The sequence below is a fragment of the Cervus canadensis genome, chromosome 3 (assembly GCF_019320065.1).
Source record: "Cervus canadensis isolate Bull #8, Minnesota chromosome 3, ASM1932006v1, whole genome shotgun sequence".
NCBI lineage: Eukaryota > Metazoa > Chordata > Mammalia > Artiodactyla > Cervidae > Cervus > Cervus canadensis.
Genome location: NC_057388.1, coordinates 44,748,457 through 44,763,635, shown reverse-complemented (window position 1 = coordinate 44,763,635; position 15,179 = coordinate 44,748,457).

The window sequence follows — 15,179 nt, the reverse complement described above, 5'->3', positions numbered from 1 at the left end:
CAAAATGCGATTGTCTGAATCAGAAAATTAACACTGATATAGTGCTACTGATCTACAGACCATATTCAAGTTTTGCCGATTGTCCCCTCCCACCAACTCACATTCTTTTTCTGGCCCCGGGTCCAATCCGGCATTGTGGATTGCATTTAGTTCTCACATTTCTTTAGTTCCTTTCATCTAAAACACTTCCTCAGTCTTTGTCTTCCATGATCTTGAAACATTTGGCTAATAAGATTAGCCGCTTATTTTATAGAGTGTCCCTCAATTTGGATTTGTCTGATGTTTCTTGAGGATTAAATTCAGGTGGTGAATTTGGGGCAAGAATATCACAGAATGATGTGTCCTCAGTGCATCATATCATAAGGCACAGAATTTCAATTTGTCTCAATGTTAACAATGTTAACTGTGGTCTCTTGGTGAAGATGGTATCTTCCAATGCTCTTTTCCCTTTGTAATATAATAGGTATGTTGTGGAGAGACACTTTGAGACTGTAGATATCCTGTATCTCATCACATTTTTCATTCACTAATTTTAGAACTCATTAATGATCCTTATCTGAAGCAATCATTAGTGTGGTATTTGGTCAGGTATTAATTTTCAAATTCTGTTTTTTTCTTCAGTTGGAACTCTGCTATAAGGAAGAGCTTTCTTGTCTCTGCTGCTTATTTATTTTAAAAATTATTTATATAGGTATTAGTTTGTAGATTCTTATTTTATGCTCTTGGTTATAATTCCTTGCTTCTATCGGTCTTTGTTTTAATCAAACTGTCCTCAGTTTAGCTAGTGAAAGCCCACTTGAGCTGCATTCTGTGTCCCTCGTTTTTTTTCTTGTACTTTCTTACAATTTTGAACAACAAGGTATTCTAGACTCCTCTTGGATTTTCCCTTCCCTGGCTCAGAATCAGCTATTTCTGCCCACATCCCCAAAAAAGTGCTGCTTCCTTTTTATTGGATATGGTATTTAGAAAGCAGGATTTGGATACAAGATGCACTCATCAGTATTGAAGTGTGTTGATTCTAAATATATATGTTCATAAGCACATACCTATATCCATTTCTATACCTATTTTAAATCTATATTGAAAGTCATGAGTTCAATGCTGGTTTTGCTTCTGTTTCTATTGCATTTTAGAATCACCACCACCCTTTTATTGATTTTAAAGTTTTCTTTCCTCCTTTTCTTCCTCCCTCCTTCTTCTTTCCCCTCCCTTTTTCCCTCCCTTTATCCACTTTAGAGTCCTTGCCCCTTGATTTAAACATGTGGCCATCTAGTCTGATGAAAGGAAGCAATTTTGGAATCTGAAGGCCCGAGTTCGGTTCTTGGCTCCACCACTTTCCAGTTCTGTAATTGTGTGTGAGCAGTCTCTCACTGTAATAGATCCTCAAGGAAACAGAATTCTTTCCTGGCTCAATCTGTGAAATCAGGCTAAAATATTTTCCTTTGAAATTCTCAGACGTAAAGGCTGGTTTATCGCTCCTTCCTGACTTCAGTTCAAGTCTTCCTTTTATCAAGACACGCAGGCAGGCTGCCTTCCCCAAGCTGTTCTTCCCAGCACTTCTAATTGAACAGTTCAGCTACTGTTTCTCCCCTTGTTAAGTCTTTCTTGTCACACAGGTACATTGACCCCCAGTTGCCTATCCACTATGGCTCTATGTGACATCAGTTTCTGCCCCTTTTACATTTATCCCCTATATCCGTTGTATAATTGCCTGTCTGTCTATACATCTGTCTATATGTCTGTCTATCTTTCAAGGGAATAAAAGGACTACATCTTCGAACCACACATTTGAAGAGCAGTTCCTATTAGAATTGGTAGTCTTTTTCACTTAGAAATTAAAATGACAGTGTCATGGACAAAATCAGTTTGATTCCCCAAGCATCAAATGTTGACTACTGTTTCAAAAGTATTAACTCCTCAAAGGGCAGTTATAGTTAAGATTATTTAAGAACAAAGACTTTGGCAAGCCTTCAGTGGAAGGGAGCTGTGTTCTTTTTTGGGCATTTGCATTTTAACAGACTGAGAAAAAAATCCACTTTTTAAAGGGAAGAATATTTGCCATCTGCAGTTCGTTAATGTCTGAGGCAGGGAAAATCTGTCGTTCATGCACATTTGGGATGCAGTTGGCAGATTTTCCTCTTCCGGAGGGTTTCATCAGCAGTGACTGAGATCGAAACACCCTGTCTGGTGTGTTATAGTGAGCCGGCCACTTGGCTTTTGCTTGGGGCAAAACCTTAGTATCTTGAGAATAGTATTTGCTCATTTTTTCCTTGTGACAAAAGTCTGAGTATCATTGATGGAAGAATTGGTGTGGTCATAGATAAAATAGTAATGAATATAGTCGCCAGATTTCCAGGTACTGGTAAAGCAGCTCAAGTGGGATCAAGCTACATTATTCAAATGGCTCTGTGCAGCAGGGAGGGCCTTATGTAAGGTGTACAGTGTGGGGGGTGGGAACTGGGAAGGGGCAAGACAGGAAAAGAATAAGAACTCAAAAAGCCACCTCACAGAAAGGACTGTGTGGGGACAGAGAAAGGAAATTTTGACCACTGACATGAATGAAAAATTCTAAATGAGGTAAAAATGGTTAAAGAGGACATGTAGAAAGGGTCAGATGATGTACACCAAACAAATCTTCTGAGCTAACTTTCACAGAAACTTAGCCCAAATATTTACATTAGTTCTCAGGTTGTTTGGTTTGGATTGGTGGTCTTAAAAATGAAACCTTAAGTAGCAGCAAAATCTAGCGGAATCTAAGAAGTGGTTTGGTATATTTGAGTAGTAAGCAGGGGTGATGGGCTTCCCACGTGATGCAGTAGTAAAGAATCCACCTGCCAATGCAGGAGATGCAAGAGATGCAGGTTCGATCCCTGGGTCAGAAAGAATCCCTGGAATAAGACATCACAACCCACTCCAATATTGCCTGAAAAATTCCATGGACACAGGAGCCTGCATGGGGTCGCAAAGAGTCAGACATGACTGAGCGACAGAGCATGCACAAGCAGGGGTGATGGTCAACATTAGACATGGGCATTGACCATTAGAATGGATGCTCAGCCAATCAGAATGACTGATGACCATAAACGACAGTGCATCACCCCAGTGTGTGCCAGCCTGATGTCACCTCTGATCATCAGTGCTTCTAGGCCTGAAAGTGGTTTGTGGTGATTTATAGGCATGCAGGTGCTGTATGAGCTCAAATGTCATTCAGTGTTAGTTCCATATGAGCCTCGTGAGAAACTGGGCCGGGGGCAGTGGGGTGGGGTGGACAGAAACTAATGAACAATCTCACGTGGTCTTACCCCTGCCTTGTGCATTGTGCAATTATCTGATATGTATTTACTAACTGTATTTCAGATATGAAAACAAGGGAAAGGGCACCCTTGTTTCGGTTTTGATCATGTATTAGAATGACAGAGTACAGGGTAACAGAGGTAATGCTCACCAAAGGCCCATCTTGTCCCTGTCTCCTAGCATCTTTGCATTTAGGTTGGGGCCATGAGTAATTCTGGCCAGTAGACTGTGAACAGGGGTGACGTGGGCCACTTTTACACCAGGTGGTGGTTGAAAGCCAATGTGCTGCTTCCAGTTTTCTCTTGACATGGCAACTTATGAGGCCATATTGTACGATTCTCAGAGAGAGAAGGCAAACCCAGTCTGCATGGAACTTAATGTGAAAGACAAACTTGTGTTAAAAAAGTGAGATTGGCATGGCACAGCATAACTTTTCTTTTATGATATATTTACAGCAGCTTTATTCTTTTTTTTCTTAATATATGTATTTTATTGAAGTATAGTTGACTTACAATGTTTCAGGTGCACAACAAGGTGATTCAGTTATACATATACACATATATTATTTTTTTTTATTTATTTACTTTTAAATTGAAGGATAATTGCTTTACAGAATTTCGTTCTTTTCTGTCAAACCTCAACATGAATCAGCCATAGGTATACATATGTCCCCTCCCTCTTGAACCTCCCTCCCATCTCCCCTCCCCATCCCACCCCTCCAGGTTGATACAGGGCCCCTGTTTGAGTTTCCTGAGCCATACGGCAAATTCCCATTGGCTATTTTACACATGGTAATGTAAGTTTCCATGTTACTCTCTCCATTCATCTCACCCTCTCCTCCCCTCTCCCCATGTGCATAAGTCTATTCTCTATGTCTGTTTCTCCACTGCTGCCCTGCAAATAAATTCTTTGGTACCATTTTTCTAGATTTCGTATATATGCGTCAGTATATGATATTTATCTTTCTCTTTCTGACTTACTTCACTCTGCATAATAGGCTCTAGGTTCATCCACCTCACTAGAACTGACTCAAATGTGCTCCTTTTTATGGCTGAGTAATATTCCATTCTGTATATGTACCACAACTTCTTTATCCATTTATCTGTCCATGGACATCTAGGTTGCTTCCATGTTCTAGCTATTGTAAACAGTGATTATAGCAGCTTTATTCTTAATGGTCCCAAACTGTACAGGACTCAAAGGTCTATAAAAAGACATGCGTAACTAACTAATAGCTCAGCTGGTGAAGAATTTGCCTGCAATTCAGGAGACCCCAGTTCGATTCCCGGGTCAGGAAGATCCCTGGAGAAGGAGCAGGCTACCCACTCCAGTATTCATGGGCTTCTCTGGTGCTTCAAGATGGTAAAGAATCTGCCTGCAATGCAGGAGACCTGGGTTTGGTCCCTGGGTTGGGAAGATCCTCTGGAGGAGGGCATGGTAACCCACTCCAGTATTTTTGCCTGGAGAATCCCCATGGACAGAGGAGCCTGGTGGGCTACAGTCCATGGGCTTGCAAAGAGTCAGACATGACTGAGTGACTAAGCGCATGCACACACAACTAATACCTATAAAGCAGAACATAAATCATGTGCATTGACTGCCACTGGCTAGTGCTACAAGAAACAGATGAACTCTGAAAAGAAATTGCAGGCAATTGGATGTGACTAGAGAGTGTTCAGAAATCGAGACTCTGATAGAACTGGAAAAGCCAGTTTTGTCTAGACCTCCAGCTGTAAGACACAGGATTAAAGAGATTGGGAATGGCTTCCTTTTAGGCTTTAGGGTATAGAAAACTTCAGGAGAACTTTGCTTGTACCCTAATGAAAAAAACTGCAATTTACAGAATCATAAATTTTCTTCTATCCATCCCAAACCGAGATCCCACACCAACAAAGGAAACCAAATTCTGTAGAGTGACAACTCTCCTAGGAGGGGCAGGACTCATGAATTGCTTCAGCATTGACAGAGCAAGGTAGGGGGATGTGACCAGCATAGACGCAAGAAGAAATGAGCTAAAGGAATCAAAAGGCCTCGTGTGGGCTCGCACAGTGGTTCCAAAAAAGACAGGTAGTCCCAGACACAAGGGGAGTTGGCACTCATTGGCAAGCTTTATTTCCATAGCCCTCCACCAGAAAAGCAACTTGCTTTACAGAAAATCAAACTGAAAATTTTGCGTTAAAAGCCATATTGCCTGCATTAACCAAGAGTAAAAAAACTATGCTGAGATCACCAACTCAAATCTCTTCACTCACCAGGCAAGTGCTGTAAAACATTCTGTCTTAAGTCACAGCCAACTATTTCCTCACAGTTAATCAATAAAGATCAATTTATTGACCTTTTAAGATAGAATCTTTAGCTTCAGTATGTGTTTTATCTACAATCAATTCAGTTCAGTCCAGTTGCTCAGTCGTGTCCAACAATAAATATCCACAAATATCTAATCATACCTGAACATAAGCACCTCTGCCTTAGTAATTGCTCTGAGCTTTTCAACAAATTTTAAAACTCTCAGGCATAGAAAGATGTTATTCAAGGTTTGGGACTTGAGCAATTTAGTGACTTTAAGCTTTATGATTAGGTGTCAAGAAAGCATGAAAATTTCGCAAGTAGAATGCAAAGGAACTGATAATATCATTGATGGAACAATGCAAAGTTTAAAATCCTTTGCTCCTTAAGCCTCTCCAAGGCCTATTTCAGTTCAGGAACTTACTGAGAACCAGAAGAATAGCAAGGTCATCACTGAACTACAATGCCATCCCCCAATTTTTCCTTCCCATTTTAAAAAAGTATTGTTTGTTTCTATGTACAAATTCATTTTTAGTATAGAAATTTTGAGAAAGACAATGAAATAAAAACCATAATCCCATCAGCCAAGTATAACCACTGTTAACAATTGAGAATATATTCTTCCAGACTTGCCTGTGCATTTATATATTTTCAACATTGGTTTCATATTTTATTGACTGTTTCACCTCAAATTTCTGACCCTCTACACAAATCCCCATCTATCAACATCTTTACTTATTCAGTTGCTTTGTCTATATCATCTATGAGAATCTGGTCTAGTAGGCATCAAATACACACACAACCTAACCCAGAAAATCTAGTGGATGCCATTATTGAATATCTAGATTTTAAAATTTATGCTTTAAGACTTCCCTGGTAGCTCAGGTGGTAAAGCTTTCCACCTACAGTGCGGGAGGTCTGGGTTTGATCCCTAGCTCAGGAAGATCTCCTGGAGAAGGGAATGGTATTCTTGCCCACCCCCATCCCCCCACCGCCAACCCCCCCCCCCAAAAAAAGTGGTAAAATTTATGCTTTAAGTATATCTAAAATCCAATTAAGGTACAGCTTTATACTAAGGTGTTTTACTTTGATATCACCAAGCATTTAGTTACAGACTAGGGATTACAACTTCAAAATATAAAGAAAACATATATTTAGAAGTCTATATTTTTAGAGCCATTTAAAAAATAGGCCACCATAAGCTCTGGACTATTCTGAGCACAATGCTATGAGAGACTCCACTGTAAAATACTTGAGGAAAGTTAAAACAGCTTTATTGGCAAAAGGAATCTATACTTGATCCATTTAGAACTGAGCATTCTTTTTTTAAAGCTTTTATTTTGTTCAAGCCTGAGACTCCAGGGAGAGGTAAACCATGGGGATGGGTGTAGGGGTCTGCCTCCATTTTTCCTGTAAAGACTAAACAGCATCCTTGATTCATATTTTCTTCAACATAAAACAATCAGTTAGGCCTGAGTCATGGTGACAGTATCCCAGTCAGACCCATAACTGTCAGTGGCCTGGGAGTGTTATTTGCTTTTTGTCTTTTAAATGTCTCCAGGCAGCAGTCATCGACCTAAAAGTCAGTGAGCAAGTGGCTGAACTTGATACTGATGGGCACTTCCGCCTCATTTATTTATGAAAATACAGAAAACAGGTTGAAGATTTGCATTATAAGAGGGAATATCCTTTTTCAAAAGAGCACCACAGTCTTCCTACCAAAAGAGATAGATCATGTCCCAATAATCATATGTAAAATATTTCCATTCATATATAATGAATTCCAGAAAATGTATTTGAAAGTCAAGTGTCTGTATACTGTATTGATGTTTTCCTTTCTGGCTTACTTCACTCTGTATAATAGGCTCCAGTTTCATCCACCTCATTAGAACTGATTCAAATGTATTCTTTTTAATGGCTGAGTAATATTCCATGGTGTATATGTACCACAGCTTTCTTATCCATTCATCTGCTGATGGGCATCTAGGTTGCTTCCATGTCCTGTCTATTATAACAGTGCTGCAATGAACATTTGGGATACATGTGTCTCTTTCAATTCTGGTTTCCTCAGTGTGTATGCCCAGCAGTGGGATTGTGGGGTCATATGGCAGTTCTATTCCCAGTTTTTTAAGGAATCTCCACACTGTTCTCCATAGTGGCTGTACTAGTTTGCATTCCCACCAACAGTGTAAGAGGGTTCCCTTTTCTCCACACCCTCTCCAGCATTTATTGTTTGTAAACTTTTGGATAGCAGCCATTCTGACTGGCATGAAATGGTACCTCATTGTGATTTTGACTTGCATTTCTCTGATAATGAGTGATGTTGAGCATCTTTTCATGTGTTTGTTAGCCATCAGTATGTCTTCTTTGGAGAAATGTCTGTTTAGTTCTTTGGCCCATTTTTTGGGAGGGAGGTGGGAGGAGGGTTCAGGATGGGGAACACAGGTACACCCATGGCGGATTCATGCCAATATATGGCAAAACCACTACAATATTGTAAAGTAATTAGCCTCCAATTAAAATAAATAAATTTTATTTTATTTATTTTATTTATTAAAGAAAAAGAAAAAAGAAAAGAAAGTCGAGTGTCTGAGTTAAACTATAGGCATATATAGAAGGTTCTACTTCTTGAGAGCTCAGGACATTATAGAATTCATTATAGAATAATTGTGATGAAAAACACCATTTTTTCTTGGATATGCTATGAGGACATATTGTTTAATACATTAAGAACAATAAACACTATAGGTAATAAAAATTTGTTTTTCAGTCGCTAAGTGTGATCGTATCTGACTCTTTGTGACCCCATGGACTACAGCACTCCAGGCTTCCCTGTCCTTTACCATCTCCCAGAGTTTGCTCAAACTCATGTCCATTGAGTCAGTGATGATAGCCAACCATCTCATCCTCTGTCATCCCCTTCTCTTCCTGCCTTCAGTCTTTCCCAGCATCAGGGTCTTTTCCAATGGGTAGTTTTTCACATCAGGTGGCCAAAGTATTGGAGTTTCAGCTTCAGCATCAGTCCTTCCAATGAATATTCAAGGTTGATTTCCTTTAGGATTGACTGGTGAGTTTTCCTTGCAGTCCAAGAGACTCTCAAGAGTCTCCTCCAGCACCACAGTTTGAAAACATCAATTCTTCAGTGCTCACCTTTCTATATGGTCCAACTCTCACATTCATACAGGACTACTGGAAAAACCATAACTTTGATTAGATGGATGTTTGTTGGCAAAGTGATATCCCTGCTTTTTGATACACTTTCTAGGTTTGTCATAGCTTTACTTCCAAGGAGCAAACGTCTTTTAATTTCATGGCTGCAGTTACCATCTGCAGTGATTTTGGAGCCCAAGAAAATAAAATTTCTCACTGTTTCCATTTTTTCCCCATCCATTTGCCATGAAGTAATGGAACTGGATGCCCTGATCTTAGTTTTGTGAATGTTGAGCATTAAGCCAACTTTTTCACTCTCCTGTTTCACCTTCATCAAGAAGCTCTTTAGTTCCTCTTCGCTTTCTGCAATTAGGGTGGTATCATCTGCATATCTGAGGTTGTTGATACTTCTCTTGACAATCTTGATTCCAGCTTGTGCTTCATCCAGCCTGGCATTTCTCATGATGTACTCTGTGCATAAGTTAAATAAGCAGGGGGACAATATACAGCCTTGATGTACTCCTTTCCCAATTTTGAACCAGTCCACTGTTCCTTGGACAGCAAGGAGATCCAACCAGTCCATCCTAAAGGAAATCAGTCCTGAATGTTCATTGGAAGGACTGATGCTGAAGCTGAAACGCCAATACTTTGGCCACCTAATGCAAAGAACTGACTCATTTGAAAAGACCCTGATGCTGGGAAAGATTGAAGGCAGGAGGAGAGGGGGATGACAGAGGATGAGATGGTTGGGTGGCATCACCAACTCAATGGACATGAGTTTGAGTAAGCTCTGGGAGTTGGTGATGGACAGGGAGGCCTGGCATGCTGCAGTCCATGGGATCGCAAAGAGTTGGACACGACTAAGTGACTGAAACGAACTGAACTGAACTGATTGTTCCATGTCTGGTTCTAACCATGGCTTCTTGACTTGTATACAGATTTCTCAGGAGGCAGGTAAGGTGGTCTGATAATACCATGTCTTTAAAAATCTTCCACAGTTTGTTGTGATCCACACAGTTAAAGGCTTTAGCATAGTTGGTGAAGTAGAAGTAGATGTTTTTCCTGAAATTCCCTTGCTCTTTCTATGATCCAACAGATGTTGGCAATTTGATCTCTGGTTCCTCTGCCTTATCTAAACTGAGCTTGTACATCTAGGGATTCTTGGTTCACGTACTGTTGAAACCTAACTTAAAGGATTTTGAGCATTACCTTGCTAGCATGTGAAATGAGTGCAATTGTATGGTAGTTTGAACATTCTTTGGCATCGCCTTTCTTTGGAATTGGAATGAAAACTGACATTTTCCAGTCCTGTGGCCACTGCTAAGTTTTCCAAATTTGCTGGTGTATTGAGTGCAGCACTTTCAGAGCATCATCTTTTAGGATTTGAAATAGTTCAACTGGAATTCCATCACCTCCACTTGCTTTGTTCATCATGATGCTTCCTAAGGCCCACTTGACTTCATACTCCAGGAAGTCTGGCTCTAGGTCAGTGACCACACCATCAAGGTTATCTGCGTCATTAGGACCTTTTTTGTACATTTCTTCTGTGTATTCTTGCCACCTCTTTTTAATCTCTTCTGCTTCTGTTAGGTCTTTGCTATTTCTGTCCTTTATTGTTCCTGTCTTTGCATGAAATGTTCTCTTGGTATCTCTAATTTTCTTGAAGAGATCTCTAGTCTTTCCCATTCTATAGTTTTCCTCTATTTCTTTGCATTGTTTACTTAAGAAGGCTTTCTTATCTCTCCTTGCTATTCTCTGGAACTCTGCATTCAATTGGGTATATCTTCCCTTTTCTCCTTTGCCCTTTGCTTCTATTTTTTTCTCAGCTATTTGTAAGGCTTCCTCAGACATTATAAAATCCATAATTGCCATGAAAAGTCATCATTTTTTGCTTGGATATCCAGTCAAGACATATTATTTAATACATTAAGAACCATAAACATTATAGATAATAAAAATACATGTTTTGAAATAATTTACCTCAGTTGTCCGTTTTCTCAGCCTTGAGAAGAAACTTAAGAAAAGTTGGAGTAGTGACTAGCCAATAGAAATTCTATTTAATCATCTTTGTTTAACATGTTTTCTTATGTGTTAGTATGTTTTCTTATAATGGTTTTCAAGAGAAAGTGGAACACCAGCCATTTTCTTCTCTGAGAAAAAGTCAGTGAGTGAACCTCATTTGGATCACTGCTCTCATTCTCAATCCATACTTAACAGGCACCCCAATTCCTCCATTAACACCCCTTGCCTTGGATGATATTTCAGAACATTATCTGTAGTCTCCAGTTTGTTTTCTTCCTCTGCTGCTAACTTCACAGTCAACCATTTGATGTCCATGGAGCATCTGACTGAAGGTCAAGCTAACCAGCCTTCAGCACACCAAACTGCATTATCACTGGTATTGGTACCTTCATTCATTTTTACAAAATAACAAAAGAAAATGTTCTTGATACTCAAATCACTGGCTAAGCACCCACAAATAACAATTACCAAAAACAGAACACTGGGAGGCAGACAGAACCGGCATATCATGGCTTAACACTTGTTTGTCAACCGGAGTATGAAAACCCTGATCAGCAGAGTTCTGAAGATCCCACATAGGAGAGTAGGGAGACCGTGTAAAAGTTGTGTGAGGTCAAAGACTGCCTATATCCCTTTGAGGAATAGTCACTGCTGATATCAGGATTAATCAAAGAGAAAACATTACAGACATTGTAGCATTTGTTAATACTTAAAACTTCTAAAATTAATTTTTATTGGAATATGGTTGCTTTACAATGTGTTCATTTCTACTCTACAGCAAAATGAATCAGCCACACATGTACATATATCTGCTCCCTTTTGGACTTCCTTTCCATTCAGATCACCGCAGTGCATTAGGCGGAGTTCCCTGTACTATTCTCTGAGAAGAGAATATATATACTGTTCTCATTAGTTATCAATTTTATACATAGTATCAATGGTGTATATATGTCAGTTAATATTTAAATTTAGAAAAATGATTTTTCACAAAACCTTGTGCCCTTCCTTTCCCTAAAAGTGTGCACTTGGACTCTGCCCAGTTTGGAAGACTTAGGACAAGTAAAGGTGGGAGGGAAGCAGAATCCAAAGCTATGAAGTAGACAAAGAATTCTAATCTTGGACAGGACTCCCTGACAAGTAGACAGAGAGGAGAACCAGAAGGAGCCCTCTGGGGCTTCAGGTTGGGGTGTGGCAGAGGCAGGTGTGGGGCTTGAGCTCACGTCTACCTTGTTGCCAGTATCTTCCAGTACTTACAAGAGCACACAAATGTATTTTGTTTGTCCCAGGTGACTTTGGTATTGGACATCTTCACTCTAGCCCAGGGACAAAAATAGTGTAAACAAACCCTTACTTTGGGAAAGGAAAATGTGCTATCCAAAATACATCTCCCTTTAAAAAGGGAATTGGCTTTAATTGAAAGTAAATTAATTTGAGAATTAATTAAATCACTTTGCTGTAAATGCTTTCTCTGAGCTGATAAGTGTATGGAAAGATTCAGAACATCTATAATGCTGGGACTAAACAAAGGTCTGGTTTTCTCGTAAGTCTGAGAGAAAGTCTAAAGCAAAATTCAGTTTGACTTCGCTAGGTTCTATGCTGTGTTACCAGATAGTACTACCCTTAGTGATGAGCATGCATGGGGGAGGGAAGGCAAGGGGGGAGAGAAAGGGAGGGTGTACCTTGGACTGTATGTCTCACCGGTAGAGCTACCATCCAGGTGGGCTCCCTGAGCCCCAACTGGGAACAGTGTGGTACAGGCCTATTTTTTCTTCTCCTTGTAGTTGCTTTGCAACTATAAGGCTCCTACTATTTAAGGTCTACCAGATACCTGGAGTAGCTCCAGGTCTTGATTCTATAGTTATCTGGGGTCCATTACCTGAATTGGTCTCAGATGGGTAGCCAGGTAAGCTGATCCCTCCTGCTGACCATAGAAAATATCCTTCAAGATTGACCACCAGAATGGCACTGACAGGCTGATTTTGGGGTGTTCTCCATTCATGCTAGATACAGGATAATTTCAGGGTTCTGGTGACCCATGGGCCCAAGCCATCCGTATGAGCCACATTGGTCAGATCTTGCCTATTTGTGCTCTGACCATAGAGCTGCTTCCAGTCTCCAGAACCTGAAGGCAATGGGTGTGGCAGCCTTTACCCTGTGCCTCTTTCTGAGAATGGTTGTTCAGATCAGAGTAGTAGCAGTGTCATGAGAGGTAGGGCGTTTCTTGATATATTTCGGTAGAGCCTGTACATTTGTGGAGGGTTGGAAGAGAGTTGCAAAGAAGATGACTTACAGACTGGGGCAAGAAGCTGAGGTTATAGAGTATCTTGCTAACGATAGATCAGGACTAGAAGACAAAGGCCTGGAGAGTTGGAGTTGGCTGTGACATTGCATTAGAGAAGGAAATGCATAGGCCATGTGATGATGACATTTGGGATGATGGCAAAAGCCAGGGCTGGTGTGCTATACAGTAGGTCCTTATTAGTTATCTATTTCATGTATAGTAGCGTGTATATATGTCAACTTTTAAATGACATGGTTTTGCTGACTGTGTCACTCTGCAGGGTTGGTATGAGAGTTTGATGGCTGAAAACCACATGGCATCTGCCAAACAGACCACACGACATTGCGCGTTCATCCGCGGATGAAGCGTATTTGTGAAGTCACGTGATTCCTTTATTGTCTATTTAATCTGAGCTGTGGGGGGTGGAAGCCTGCAGAATGAGTAGATCCGAGGAATGAGATTTGCCATTGTATTGCATGAGTGTTCTTTGGAAAAACAGAACTTCTAAATCAGTGGAAGCTTTCACCGCACCCTGGCTCAGGTTCCTGCAGCACTGGCGGCCTTCCTGCTGTGATCTCGTGGTCATGGAGCTACAGTTGTGCAGACTTGAATGTCTGGGCTATGCTGCTTGATATTTTTTCCAGTGTTTATTTTTCATTTCTAACCAGATCTCAAGCATTTTGATGTGTACTGCTTTGTTTAACTGAAGACATTCTTCATAACTCACACTAGACAATTCATGTGATAAGGCCCTGACTTGCATTAGGGATGAACCTAATGGGTAATTTTGCCTTTTCCTTTCAGTCATTCCTATTTCTGCTTTTTCCCTCACCTAGAGAATGGAGTAATCCTCCCCAAATAAGATACTGCAGTAGAAGTTATAAGTGGGCGATCCAACAATTATTTTAAGGAAATTGCATTTTAATCTTTAAACATGTAAGACTAGAGAAGATTTTGGGTTAATGTTTTGATGGCTTTTCCCCCTTCAATGTCCAACTTGCAAGAGTTCTTTTTTTCCCTGTGAATTTCAATGGCTTTTGGAGGGTACATGATGCTTAAACAGTTGGCTGCTGCTGCTGCTAAGTCACTTCAGTCGTGTCCGACTCTGTGCGACCCCATAGACGGCAGCCCACCAGGCTCCCCCATCCCTGGGATTCTCCAGGCAAGAACACTGGAGTGGCAGTTCTTAGTTATTCTGCGCAGCAAAAGCGTCCAGCAAGTCTGCTTGCATGGTCTCACCTGTGTAAGATCAGGGCACTCACAGTGCAAAGGTTTGGAGAATGTCACTTTTGTATTAGGGCAAAAGGAAGAGGAAACCTAGCCCTTGAACTAGGAAAGGGCCCCAATTTAACATAAAGTTAATCACTCAAATACAGGACTCTTGATGTGAATGGAGTTAGGTTGGGGTTCACACCAGAGCAGGCTGTGTACTAGTGTCTTTGGCCCCACACAGCATCACCTTGGTTTGGTTTTAAAGATTTTTTTTTTTTTTATGCAGACAATTTTTAAGTCTCTATTGAATTTGCTACAATATTGCTTCTGTTTCATGTTTTGGTTTTTGGCCGAGAGGCATGTGGATTCTTAGCTCCCCAACTGGGGCTGGAACCTGTACCCCTGCCTTGGAAGGCAAAGTCTTAACCACTGGACCACTAGGGAAGTCCCCCAACAGAATCACTTTGGGTGTTAGTGGATGCTTCTCTGACCGAATTTCTTAATGAGATGCAAATGATTTTGACAACTAGGTGTGCTTCTCAGGTGTCCAGTGAATAGCAGTCAGTTTCCTTTTCTCCCCATAAGCCTTAGGACATTGACTGGAAGCCACTGGGGGATCTTGTGTCCTAAGATCATGTCAATATTCTGAAAAAACAGACCCAAGGATTGCCTATAATAATAATAGCAGGCACTTATATGTCATCCTTTGGAAGTATTTTAAGTATTTTTGTTGTTGTTGTTGTAGTAACTGTAGATTTCTGATGCAGTTTTCCAGTGAGGAAACCAAGTTGAAAGAGGTGAGGTAAACTGTCTAAGGGCCCTGGGATTTTGTGTAGTGGGGCCAGAATTTGAAGCCAGACAATCTGTTTCCATGTCTTAACCACGGCACCCTACTCTGTCCCCAGCTCTCATCCTACCAGACCTGCTTTCATTT